Source organism: Passer montanus, unplaced genomic scaffold (assembly GCF_014805655.1).
Source record: "Passer montanus isolate IOZ18808 unplaced genomic scaffold, ASM1480565v1 scaffold65, whole genome shotgun sequence".
Classification (NCBI taxonomy): Eukaryota; Metazoa; Chordata; class Aves; order Passeriformes; family Passeridae; genus Passer; species Passer montanus.
Window position 1 is genome coordinate 3,451,012 of NW_024371593.1, and position 12,438 is coordinate 3,463,449.

The 12,438-nt window shown below is 47.4% G+C and overlaps 1 protein-coding gene across 9 annotated transcripts in view; it reads right to left on the reverse strand.

Moving 5' to 3' along the window:
- Positions 1–12,438, reverse strand: part of LOC120511366 (USP6 N-terminal-like protein) — an 83,853-nt gene that overhangs the window by 65,599 nt on the left and 5,816 nt on the right. For all 9 annotated transcript variants that reach the window (XR_005629711.1, XR_005629708.1, XR_005629709.1 and 6 more), the window contains one exon: positions 6,013–6,094. The gene's annotated coding sequence lies outside the window, so the exon portion shown is untranslated. The remainder of the gene's footprint in view (positions 1–6,012; positions 6,095–12,438) is intronic.

Consider the following 12,438-nt stretch of genomic DNA (forward strand, 5'->3'; position numbering starts at 1 on the left):
AGCCTACCACCAGCCCTGCCACAGCAATTTTGCGAGGTTAGATAAATAACAAAGGAAATGGACAGCAAGCCACAGTTCTAGAAATGTACCAGAAACCTTTGCCATTTCAGGTTGCCATTTCCACCTTTTTTCTCAGCCTCCTCTTCCTGCACCCTCGTGTGGGACCCTCCAGCATCCTTTCCAGGGCACTTGAAGTCCAGCCACAGCTGCACAATGGCCAGCTGTGACTTAACTCTGCTTCTTCTCTACAGCTAAAAGGCCAGGAGCAATGCAAGACCACTCAGGTTTTATGGACTGCGCCATCCACAGCATCCTGGAACCCAGCAAAGGGTCCAAGCAAGAGGCTATAATTTCAGTCTCATAAATCACCAGCATACCAAACCCATGTTTTCCAGCAATGAGATTGTTCTCCTTCCCTTCTCCTCTGCCACAATATCGCAAAGACCTAAACCCACTTATTATTTATCAATCCAGCAATTCTGAGAGCACTTAGGTAGAAAAAACACCCCAACCCTTATCAGATGAGACCAGCAGGACTCTAAAGCAGAGGATTAGCACTTGTCTGGAAAAAGTGGAACCACTCAGACAGTCTCAAGGAAGGAGCAAAACATAGCCAAAACCACCCTTAATGAAAGCTGTACCTTTTCTCTGAGGAAAACTAACAAGTGAAGTACAAGGAAGCTCAGCCAAAAAGAAAAAATAACATAATCTCTTGCGAACTGATAAAATATGAGATAGCCCATTGCATCCCCAGCTTAGAGAGAAGAAGCAGAATATTCTTACTGTTCAGTTTTTTTCTAAATCTGGGATATGTGTTTTTGGCAAGCCTGGATTTCACCTGAAGGTAATGCAAAAAGGAACATAAAAAATCCCAACATGAATGACAACTGAAGAGCAGCCATCTGTGTGGGCGTCTCTCTTTCCAAACAAAACTTGGAGTGAAAAGGGTTTTCCAATGAGCCAGCCAAGAAAAGGGAAACTTCATCAAGAATCACAGTGGGATCTGCCTGGAGAGTATGCTGCATGCAAGTAGCAGGGCTAAAACCACTCCCCCAGCCACTACCAGCAGTCCTCCCAGATGTCCATCTGTCCACTGTTCCTTACCTTCCCTTTTAAAAGCCATGGTGAAAGCTGCTGGGGAGGACACAATGCGTGGCAAGTAATTACAGAGCAAAGCAGAGCAGAAGCACCTTTGGGGATAAGCAGCGATTCAGGCAGTCACCAAATGCTGACCCTCCATGAGGGCTGCCTGAGGTCTCTGCTTGTGAAACCAAGCTGAGGACACTGGCACAGCTGTGCTGGGAGGGCTGGGTAAGCACCTACCATGGAATGCCCACAGAACTGCTCACCTGCACTAAACAGAGGTTTTAAAAACAGCAATCCGAAGTCAGCCCTGTTCTTTGCTGCAGGAACCCAGAGACTGCTGGGATTCCCACTGCTGCAGCCTCCCATGCACAGGGGTTCCAGCACTCAGCCACAGACGTGGCAGCTCCTCACCTGCCCCACTACCTGGCACTGGAGGCTGCCAGCCAAGTTCAGCTCTCAGCCTGCTTTAAACGCAGCACATTTGCAAGGCACAGGGTCAAGCTAGAGCAGATGGAATGCTGAATTAGGCTGCTTAGCCTCTATCCAAGTCCTTCCAGAGCAGCTCCTGTTACACCACTAGAGACAGGGTATTGATTCAGACACTAGAAGCAGTTTACATGAACCTTTGGGCCAGCCAGGTGATTTTCAGTGTCTTTGCCAGCAGATTACAACACATGCCCACATACTTTAAGCATAGTTCAATGATATCAGCAAAAATTCACTGATAGAAAAAATATTTTCCTATCGGAGTAGGCAAAACTCAGGGTGGACATCTCCTCCTCCACACACTCACCCGTCTGGAATGAAACCTTCCTGAGCATCAGAAAAAAGGCTGACCCAGGGATGCCCTGAGATTCCTACTCATTTTGTAGCAAGCCATGGTAAGAGGAAATTGAGCTGAATATTGACATGCTTAAGGCCATTTAAAACAGAGACTGGCTTTCCTAACATATCAGTGTTCTTCCAGCCTCTGAGGGCAAGAGACAGAGAGGAAGAGAATTGCTTTTGGGCAGAAAGCACTAATAAAATAGGAATTTCCCTGAAATAATTAGCAATGTAAGGAAAAACCACAAAACCCAACCACCCACAAACATTCCCTAAGGAACAGCTTCAAACTTATGAAGTCTCTACATCCACAGGCCACCAGGTGTATGGCAAGCACAGGGCCTACTTCTGCATCAACACTGGGGCACACGAGATCATCTGCATCCCAGATGGACAGGGAATTTGAAAATAGGTTTGCAACTAGGAAGTCCCCAGGGAACTAGGGAAAATTGAATCGCTAAAACAATTCTGATTTGCCAGCTAATACAGATGGTTTTTAACAGAAAGACAACAGCCCTTAGGAAGACATAAGTCCTCTCCCCCATGGAGAGAAGATTGTCATTTTGGCACTTACTTTTTCCTAGTCTTCTCAGGAAGCTTGGCAGGAAATGGTAGAGACTTCCCCTACTGCATAAACTCTTTTATCAGGTTAAATTAGATTAATTCCTTCAGGAAGATTACTGCTCTAGGCAGTTGAGGAGTGCTCTTACCTTGACTCTCATGGTGCTTCTACCCCAATGACTGAAACAGCACTTAAAATTTTGTTTCATTCCAAATCCTTTCACAAAGATGCAGGCCTGTTACCTGCAGGCAACAAATATCCAAATGCAGAATACATCTAAATTGCTAGTGCTACTTCCTCTCTTTTTTTCTGGTTTCCAAACATTCAGAAAAAAATCAGAACTGAAGGATTTCTCCTTGTTTTCTTAATGGAACCATGACAAAGTTGCTATGCAATTGTCTTTTGGGGAATTGGGGCAGGAAGAAAAAGAAAGATAAAACAAACTGCTGGAGTTAACCTGCAAAGAAAACAAATAATTTACATGCCCACATGTGGAATCAACACTCATTTTTTCAGAGGAGTAAGTATCAAAAGCTTTGGACACAGTCATCGACGCTCTGGTGTCTTTCTCCAATGTCTGGTGCTTGCAGCACTACCAGCTAATGGTAACAAAGATTGCTCTGTAAAAGGAGTGGTGGAAATGCCTGAGGAGATGCAAGACCAAGAAGAAAATGTCCCTGCACCCCTGAAAGGTTGCTGCTCATGTGAGAAACCAGTACAAGACCCAGAGTAGCTAGAAGCAGTTGGTGAAAGCAATGAGGCATGTGAAGACAGTTTGTCCCTGGAGCAGCAGCTGGGGAGGGGAGGAGAAGACAGCTGCAGCACTGCCCCAGGACATCCCATGTGCCACCCTATTCATTTCAGGGTATCTGACAAGGGTACTCAAACATGGGCATGATACATTCCATATCATCAGAAAGCTCAGCCCTCAGTGAGCCTCCAGTGGCCCCAGACACGGCTGCAACAGGACAGTGCCACGCTCTGCAGGGACAGAACTTTCCCCATGGGCACTGCAGTTAAGGTGACTTTGCTAATTCACTGCCCAGGGTCAGGTCAAAAGGTTGGCTCATTGACCACCTGCCCTGAGCAGCACTTCCCACCCACTGCTGGTTAACCTCTGTAGCAGCCATCAAAAGGAAAAGCAAGAGCAACCCAGACTGAGTTATTCACTGCAGCAACACGATGCTTGCATTACCCAACCCTTATGCTCTCACCCTCTGTAGCAGCCATCAGAAGGAAAAGCAAGAGCAGCCCAGACTGAGTTATCCACTGCAGCAACACGATGCTGTTCTCAACTTGCATTACCCAACCCTTATGCTCTCACAATAGTGTCCTAAGCTGTTTTTAAAGTCAGCATTTAGCTTTTTTGCTAGCTAATATAACATTTCCTCTCCCTTCCCCCAGTCCAAGGATTTGGCAAAATTGCTTCTTCCGCAAATCCCACTGCAAATGCTGAACTTTTGCCAGTTAGACAGGGAAAATCTTGACTAAAAATAAACCATGTTTCAGAAAATAGACCTCCTTCCAGTACAATGAAGTAGTGGATAATGCATGCAAGCAGATCTGCCAGGAGAACACAGCCTCCAGATTTGCATAAGAATCTCCTCAAGCTCAACAGACAGCTGCAACTCCTGTGACTTATCCCATCTTAACAAAAAACAAGGCAGGGTGGCAGGGGGAAGCTGGGGAAAGGAGTGAGGTAAGGTTGAGGGTGCTGACATAAATCAACTTTCTACCTGTGGTGGCAGGAAGAGAAGTGCCACCACCACCATGTGCCTGCATCCCCAGTGAACCAAGCTGGTCATAACCCATTTGGAGTTTGGGGGAGGGTGGCATTCCCTGAGTGGTCACTACAGAAGGCAAGAGTTTGTTACAGGAAATCCACTGCAATTCAGGCATGAAAAGAGAATGACCTGGGATTTTGCCACCTGAGTCACTGGGAGTCTGGGACACTGATTCAGTGCTGGCTCTCCTGACTCAGACACACCTGCAACAGCTTGCTAGCAAATGGAGGCACTCCTACCTTTGCTGTTCCCTTCTTATTGTGGTTTTCCCTTTAAGAAGAGGCCTTTTACAGCAGAAAATTAATTAGGAAAAGGAAAGCATAAGGAGAAGAATGGCACAGGATGCACAGGAAGCACAGGCAGTGCCCAACTAACCAGTTGTGCTTTCAGATCCAAAGTGGAGGGCACGTTTGCTTGCATGCTGTGATAAACCCCAGGAAATACAGGAGAATTAGGTGGAAACAGCTCCACCCTGACTCCTACTCCTCTTCACGTCTGCAGCACTGCCCACACAGTCCCGGATGAACCAGGTTTTCAAGAAAGATCTCTTTCCATAATGAATCCATTTCAATTTTTTAGGGATCAAGAAAGCTCTATGCAGCAAGTTGTGATTATATCCTTATACAATCAAATGGGCCATTCAGGCAACCTAAATGCAAGGCAATGTCATTTTTATGACATCCATGAGGGATAGATGTTTGCAGAAGGAGCTCCTTTTGCTCCTAGGGCAAGCTGAAGGTTTGAGTTCAGTGTGCCAGGCCAACCCTCCTTGCCCATTAACACTCCCACAGCAGGATCATGCACCTGCTTTTCAGACCTCCCCCGAGCAATCACAGATGGCAAAATATTCCGTTCCAGTTCCAGTTCCACACACACACCTCTGATCAGCTGTGAACACAATTCCAGATAATACAACAGTAGACTGCAACCCAGCCCTATATTTTCCCCTTCTCAAAGTAATCCAGAAATTGAAATCAAGATGCAAGCAGACCTGCTTGTAGCATAGCAAGAGGCATCACTGAAAGCATGTTTGGCATCTCAGGGACTTCAACTGACTTAGGCAATGCACTTAGAATGTCAAACAGCTGCAAAGAGCACAGATTAGATTTTTCATTTGAGTACTGATGCCTTAAAGCAATAACAAACCAAATAACTCAGGCAAAAGGATGCACACGGCAGCGCAGGGGAGGCACTACTCCACTGCTCCTGAGAGCAATCAGTGGCAGAGCAGAGCAGTAATTATCCAGGGAGGAATAAGCTGCTACAGGCTGTTCTTGCCATACATTAAGAAAACAACAGCAGATTTGTTCATGGTTGGATACCAACACGCACAGAGCTCCCTCCCACCCCGCTCGGGACGCAGGCCACGGGGGAGCTGCCAAAGGCCAGCTGAGCAGGAGCAGGAGGGCGCAGCCGCCGCCTGCGCAGCCGCCGCTCGCCCGGGATTCCCCAGCTGGTGCTCCGGGAAGGAAAAGGCAGTGCCTGTGTTAGCAAGGAGCATGGCCTCCCAGGGGCCGCTCTGCAGCTATGCTGCTTGCCAGCCCTCTCCTCAGAGGGCTGTCAGCAAGGCTAAAGGCAAACCTTATCTTTTGCCTGGGTGTTTTCACAAAAACTCTGGATGGAAAAAATAACTACTCACTGCAGAGCAGTCTGCACTACAGGATCCATTCCACACCCATCAGGCAAACCCTGCACACATTTCACCCTGGCCACATGCAGCCCCTCTTCCCATCACCAGGAACGTGACAAACATACCTGTTCAGAGCATCAGCTTCTCCTATAGCACTGTCAAGGAGCCAGAACACGATTCCCATCGGCATACAGGAACTGGCAAATCCTGTAAGCATTAGAGAGAATAGTAATTAGTGACATTAATGAGCTGGCTGGTGAAAAGGAAGGATGCCAAAGCAATCTCGCGAGAATCAGGAGGGTGTTAGATCCCTGCCCTGAACACACTCCTGCTAGCCCTGGCATCATGGCAGAGGTACGTGGCATGAGCCTGTCAGGGGACTTCTCCAAAATCACAGAGGGAAGCCAAAGTAAAAGACACGATGATGAGCCCCAAACCAAGGCTGTTCATCCAGTAATGCCTCCTCAACAGCCAGTGCAATGAAGATAACATCTACAAGCAGGGGCAGAAAAGAGGCTGGTGAATGAGATGGAAGAGGTCACCTACAACGCCCCTACTGTGCCCCCTGAGATGCTGCTGAAGATCTGCTTCACAGCACCTGTGCAGTTTCTTCTAGGTTGCAGAGGAAAATCCCACATGATGTCAGAGCCAGACTGCTTCCATTTTTTCATCATCATTATTGATTCATCATTAGTTTCATAATAAAAAAGGCTTTATGTTTTCCACTGATGGCTGTATAAAGCTTTTGTACCTAGTCACACAGAAGACATTTAACCAGCACTAAGCAAGAGCTGTGACAAAAGTCACCTCTGCAGGCTACAGAAACACCTCACTTCAGGCATTTGAAGTGCCTGCTGCATGCCAAAGAAAAGATAGCAGAAATGTTTTACTGAAAACAATTCTAAGCAGGCACAAGGAGAAGTTTTTCTGATAATACTACTGAAGCAAAGGTCACCACATCTAATATAATTTTACTTTTCCCATCCTGTTCATGCAATTGTTCAGGGATAGCAAGGAACATGGTGGATGAGGGAGCATCCTCAGACACACTGTAACAGAGAGAAGATCTGGAAGCTGAGGGAGGTAAGGAAATAGTGAGACATCTCTAGTCAAAACACCAAACCAGCAAGAGGAAGGTACAGAATCAGCCTGACAATGTCTCATTTGCTTCCTGCCAACTGGACCTCATTATGTACTGTGAGAAAACTTACTCATGCACATATCGGTTTACCTTGGACTGAGCAAGAGAGACTTGCTTGCTTTCCCCAGTCTCTGCAGGTGATTCAGAGAACTGTCATTGCCAACTGGTATTTAAAGAACTGAGAAAAGTCTAATCCATTCGTGGCTCCCTCCCATTCATTTCCCCCTTTCTCCTTTCCCATTATGGAAGGGCTGAAGGCATTTCTAAGTATGAAAAAAGTGCTGAAGTCCACAAGACCAGAGTACAGACCTTGGACTCCAGCCTGAATCACAAATTTTCCATCACCCTGTTGCTCTACATGAACCAAAACACAGGAGTTACTTGCTCCTGTTATGTACCTCCAGGAGGGTCTTCTGTTGTTCTTTTGAAGCCAGTAAATGAACACTGTTCAGCAGCTCTACAAGGACAGAAATAGCAGGACAAATCCAACCTGGCCAATAATCTTCGGTAGTAGCTTATGTATAAAGGTATGGAAAGCAAGGAAATTCATACCTTATCTTCACATGGCTTAAATCTGAAGTGGGGCTGCTTTACCTCTGTAGGACTTCACCTGCACTGGTATTGACCCATGCCTGCACCAGAGCTCAGCACATGGGGAGTACCAACATGGCAGCCATACAGACTGCCTTCTCCCTTCCTCCTCCAGGTCCTTTTCCATTTAACAACTTTCTCAACACAACTCTTACTCGTATACAATGCTGTAGAAACATCACCAGCAAAGTTCTAAGCCTCACTTCCCAGTACTGCAAAGCAAGGCAAAAAGAGATGCCTGAAGCTTTCTTAAGTGCTGCTGGATTTAATCAAAGCCATGTGAAGGTGGCCTGGCTTGCCCTCCCAAAGCAACTGCAGCTCTCAGACAAAGCATGTTGTCCCACAACAGACAAATATACTGGAAACACAGCGGAGTTCCAGGGAATCAGACTGCTCAGCCTCCCCCTTGGTTCCCAAACTTCCTTCTCACAGTGCCCAGCAGTCATTTATCCTAGGGCTGCTCCTCTCCAAGACACCACCAGGCTGCAGGCAATGCAGAGCACGGATGACACATGATAGCTAAGCTCCTCTGCCACTTTCCTGCAGCTCCAGCTTGCCCTTCAAAATATGAATTTCTTAGTGCCACCACCCCAGCAGACTTTCTGTGTCCTTGGCCAAGATGACTCCTTGCTTGTTGCAGACTGAAGTAGTGCTGCAGAAACACAATATATGAAACTTTTGTTTCATCTAATGCAGCAAACAAAGATTCACCAGAGTTTTTATATGAAAAGATTACAAAGCAAGGCAGCAGAGGACTGAGTGATACTGGGTAACTACAAAGATGGGGCATCCACAACTTTTGGGGGCAACCTATTCCAGTGCCTCATCACCCTCATCACAGAAAACTTCTCCTTTATATTCAATCTAATATTCTCCTTGATGCATTCAGCAGGAAGCTTTATTTAAAAGCTGTACTCAAAGTCCTCCCAGAGGGAAACCTCCCCTGGGTTAAGCGGGAAGCCAAATTCTGGCAGCATGTACACGAAGCCATCAGTCAGCAGTGCCCCACAAAGGACTCTTCCAACACTGTAGCCTCCTAGAAATATTAAAGCACTTGGCAATCCACCCTTTTTCATGGAAGGAAACTGGAGTAGAAGCAGGACATGTTCTACCAGGGGCTACACAGCTGCTCTTCAGCAAGCCATGCCCACTCCTGTACGCTCATCAGATCAACAGATCTGCTGCCACAACAGGCACTCCTGCCTTTTCCCTCCCCTCACTTCTACACATCTCAGCCATCTCTACCCTAGAGGTAGCAACCATCAATTGCTTGATTCAACTGGAAGCCATCTCAGAAATAAGAAAATAAAGAGGAAGAATTTCTGGCAGGAGAACAGCCTGAGATCAGCTAAAGCTGATGAAAAGCATAACCTCAGAAAGATGGCACAGTGATACATGTGGAAACCTAGATGAGGCTTCAACCCATCATATATTTGTCTTTGCACAGGGGTAAGTCATGTAAAAGCAGTTTAACAGCTCCATTCACTACTGAGCGTGCTCAGTCACTCTCTTTTCTAAAGGCCCATCCAAAACAGCCCGGTGATTTGCTCTCTGAGGTCTCCAAACTAGGCTGATGCATCCAAACAGCAACACACCACAGCTATGCAAGCCTTGCAGCTTACCAAGGCACAGCAGTAAAATAAAATTCCTCCAAGAGGTTTGGGGATGTTTTTTTTGGGGGGGAGGAGGGGGGGTATTTTGTCATAGCTGAAGGGTGTTCTCAAATGGTTTCAAGGAGCAGAGGAGCAAAGACAAGCATATGCAAAGCATCTAGCAAAAGCTCTTAAGCAAAGCAGACAGCAGGAAGCTGAAAATAAATACGCAAAGCCCTTTGCAGCACCGAAGTTCAAATCCATCTGGATAGTGCTAAGGCTGTCACGGCAGCCCATAGAGGGGATTTTCCAATTCCTCGCAGAGAAACCCTGGAAAATAATAATGGAAAAGTAGAAGCACAGGCTCAAATTCTAAGCCAGACCTTCATCCCAACACGTGACCAACTTCAACAGCACCAGGAGTACAGAGGGAGAACACATGCATGGTCCCCACAGCCTGGCTTGTCCTGGGCACCGGGAAGTCTGAGCCCCCTCCACCCCCACCTGCTTCTCCTCTGGCACTGGTGTGGATGGAGAGGTGGCAGCAGACACAGGTGCAGCTCAGGGAACCTGTCAGAGGGGCTGCCAGCACCAGTCACATGCCAGCCAGTCACCTCACCTCCAACACCAGCAAGAGGCACAGTCCCCAACTAAAAAGTACATGCCACAAAGCTGCACTGAGTGGAGGGAGCCGATCCATCATCTTGCCCAGAGGTCCCATCCAAGCATCCCAGCAGCAGTCTGACAGAGCTCCCCACCACTAGCTCCTTACAGAGGGGAAGGAGGTAGAGTAATCCTGCCTTGTTTTTCTGAGTTACACATTAGTCACACAGGCTTCTGCCCAAGGGCCCCAGGCAAGCCTTGCCTTCGATGGTTGCTGCGTGCCCCCACTGAAACCACCAACTCTCAACAGGAACAGACAAGCACAGTTCAAAAACTTACATTCGAGCCTCCTTTACACACCTTTCACAGAAATACCCAGAGCTGCCCCTCCACTTAACACAGTTCTATTTTTTTTCCCCACCAGAAAAAGCACCCAGTTACTCAAATTGAATTTCCATGGCATTAAAGTCAATTAATCAGCTACACATCTCCAACTGACCCATTCCCAGATTTTCTGATAACTACCACACAGACCATATGCACACCTCCAAAATATCCTAAAGCAACCTTAAGAAAATCATGGACTTTGTAATAAAGCTTAAGCTTTCACCTCTGCAGAAATGCATCTTAGTTAAAAAATAAATAAACCACAACGGATCAATTCAGGTCAGTTTTTACCGAGAAGAGCTTCAGAAGTCAGCTGCAGCTTGGTGTAACCACAGAGCTCACGTGAGGCAGAACACAAGAGCCATCACGTCCATCACATCACACATCCAACATCCAGGCTGGTGACCTTGCAGTTGCCTGTATGCCACCTTCCAGCAGCAGGGACCTGAGGCAGAGCACGGCTCCTCAGCTTGCAGGGAGAAGCAGCTCATTGCAGTCCCCAAGACACCAGCGACCACGGATAACGGATGCAAGCAATGCCCACACCTGTTTCTAAGTACAGACCAGCTGCCAAAGCAATCAAGCGAGCCCAGCCCTTCAGCTGCACCTCCACAGAGCTCCCTGGCCTGTGCCACAGCTCTGCTTTCCCCACCGGCTCTGCAGCACCAGCAGGAATCGCTCTGCACCGCAGTTTTGCAAGCAGATGCCTGCAGCGGAAGCAGCCTCCAGTGCACAGCCTCTTTGCTCATTTTAATGCAATTTCTTGAAATCAAACAAGAACAGCTAAATTCATTCTCTCTGAGCTCCAGCAGGATACTGGCTAACCCAATCTTTTCATTTCAGTCTGCCATTTCCAGCAGTCAGAGAATATGGAGTAGAAACATTGTTTGAACCACAAACTAAATACCAGGGATGCATTTCCCAGGGGCAAATACCCCTCCTGCCCAGCCGCTCTGGGGATGGACTCTCTGTCCATTCAGCTGTCCCCATGCCAGATCCAGCACCCTGCTGTAGGTGATGTGCAGTCTCCCAAGTACTGATCTGCTTGGATATGCCACAGGATGAGGTCAGGGGAGATCCAGCTGGCATCCATGCCCAAGGCAGGAAAGCAGAAAGGGAAGATTGTAAAATCCAGACAAAAATGTTGTAAAATCTTCTCTAAAATCTTCTGGATCTTCTGTAAAATCCAAACAAAAACTGTTTCCTTGGACACACAGGAGGCTGACAACAGCCCACTGACAAAGAGAGGCAGAGATATCCCCCACCCCTTCTCTGTCCTGTTCCTTCCAGCAGAATGGAGGGATATGCTCTGGCTGCCATGGAACCTCTCTGTCTACTGTCACACTGAGTGCTGGGACACAAGAGGGTGAGGTGACAACAACTTCCATCCAGACTTTCAGATGTCAAAAGCATGGCAAGGGCAATGTTGCAGGAAAGAAAACTCCCTGAGTTCTCACAAGTCTGTAAAGGGCCAGAATAACTTGAAGGGATTTATAGACCCAGCCTGAAAGCACAAACACACTTGCTGAGCTGAGTCCACCCCTTGTATTGACACATGTATGGTGCAATTTTTTCCACAGAAACTGGATTACAGCACCCTACTTTAGGAGGTGACTAATCATATTTCAAACACATCAACTGGAAACAAGTTCAGCCCCTTCAGCGGTTAAGATCTTGTGAAGCTTATTGGTTTTCTCACCTATATGTTACACATGCCCCCTTCCCACTCCACATTCAACTTCAAGTTCCGCCTGTGGCACCTCATGGCATCTTTCACAGCATGGGAAACCCTGAGCAAACTCCAGCCAGATCTCTTTACCATACAGAGGTAGCAAAGCACAGTCATCAGGTCACCCCTGCTGAGCCTGCTGGGGGATTCACAGCACAAGCTCAAGGCAGGCAGAAAGACATCAGGCTCTGCTCAGCCTCCAGACATTTAGAGCATCTCTGGGAGGTCAAGTGATGGTCCCACCAGCCCTTCATCCAAGGGAGCCAAGGGGTGGGTGTCTGTCTACCACAGCTACTATCAGCCTGGTCAGCTCTGCAGCAAACCTGAAGAGAATGCAGATGTGGCTCAAAAATATGTTGGTAAAGAAAAAATCCAGTGCCAGGCCACTTAGACTGGCAGCACCAGGGTGGCTCAACCGTGCACCTAGGCCACAAGAGCCACCAAACAAATTAATGTCTTGCAGGTCAGATACAAGGTGTCACAGTGAAACTCATACAGCAAGTCAAGG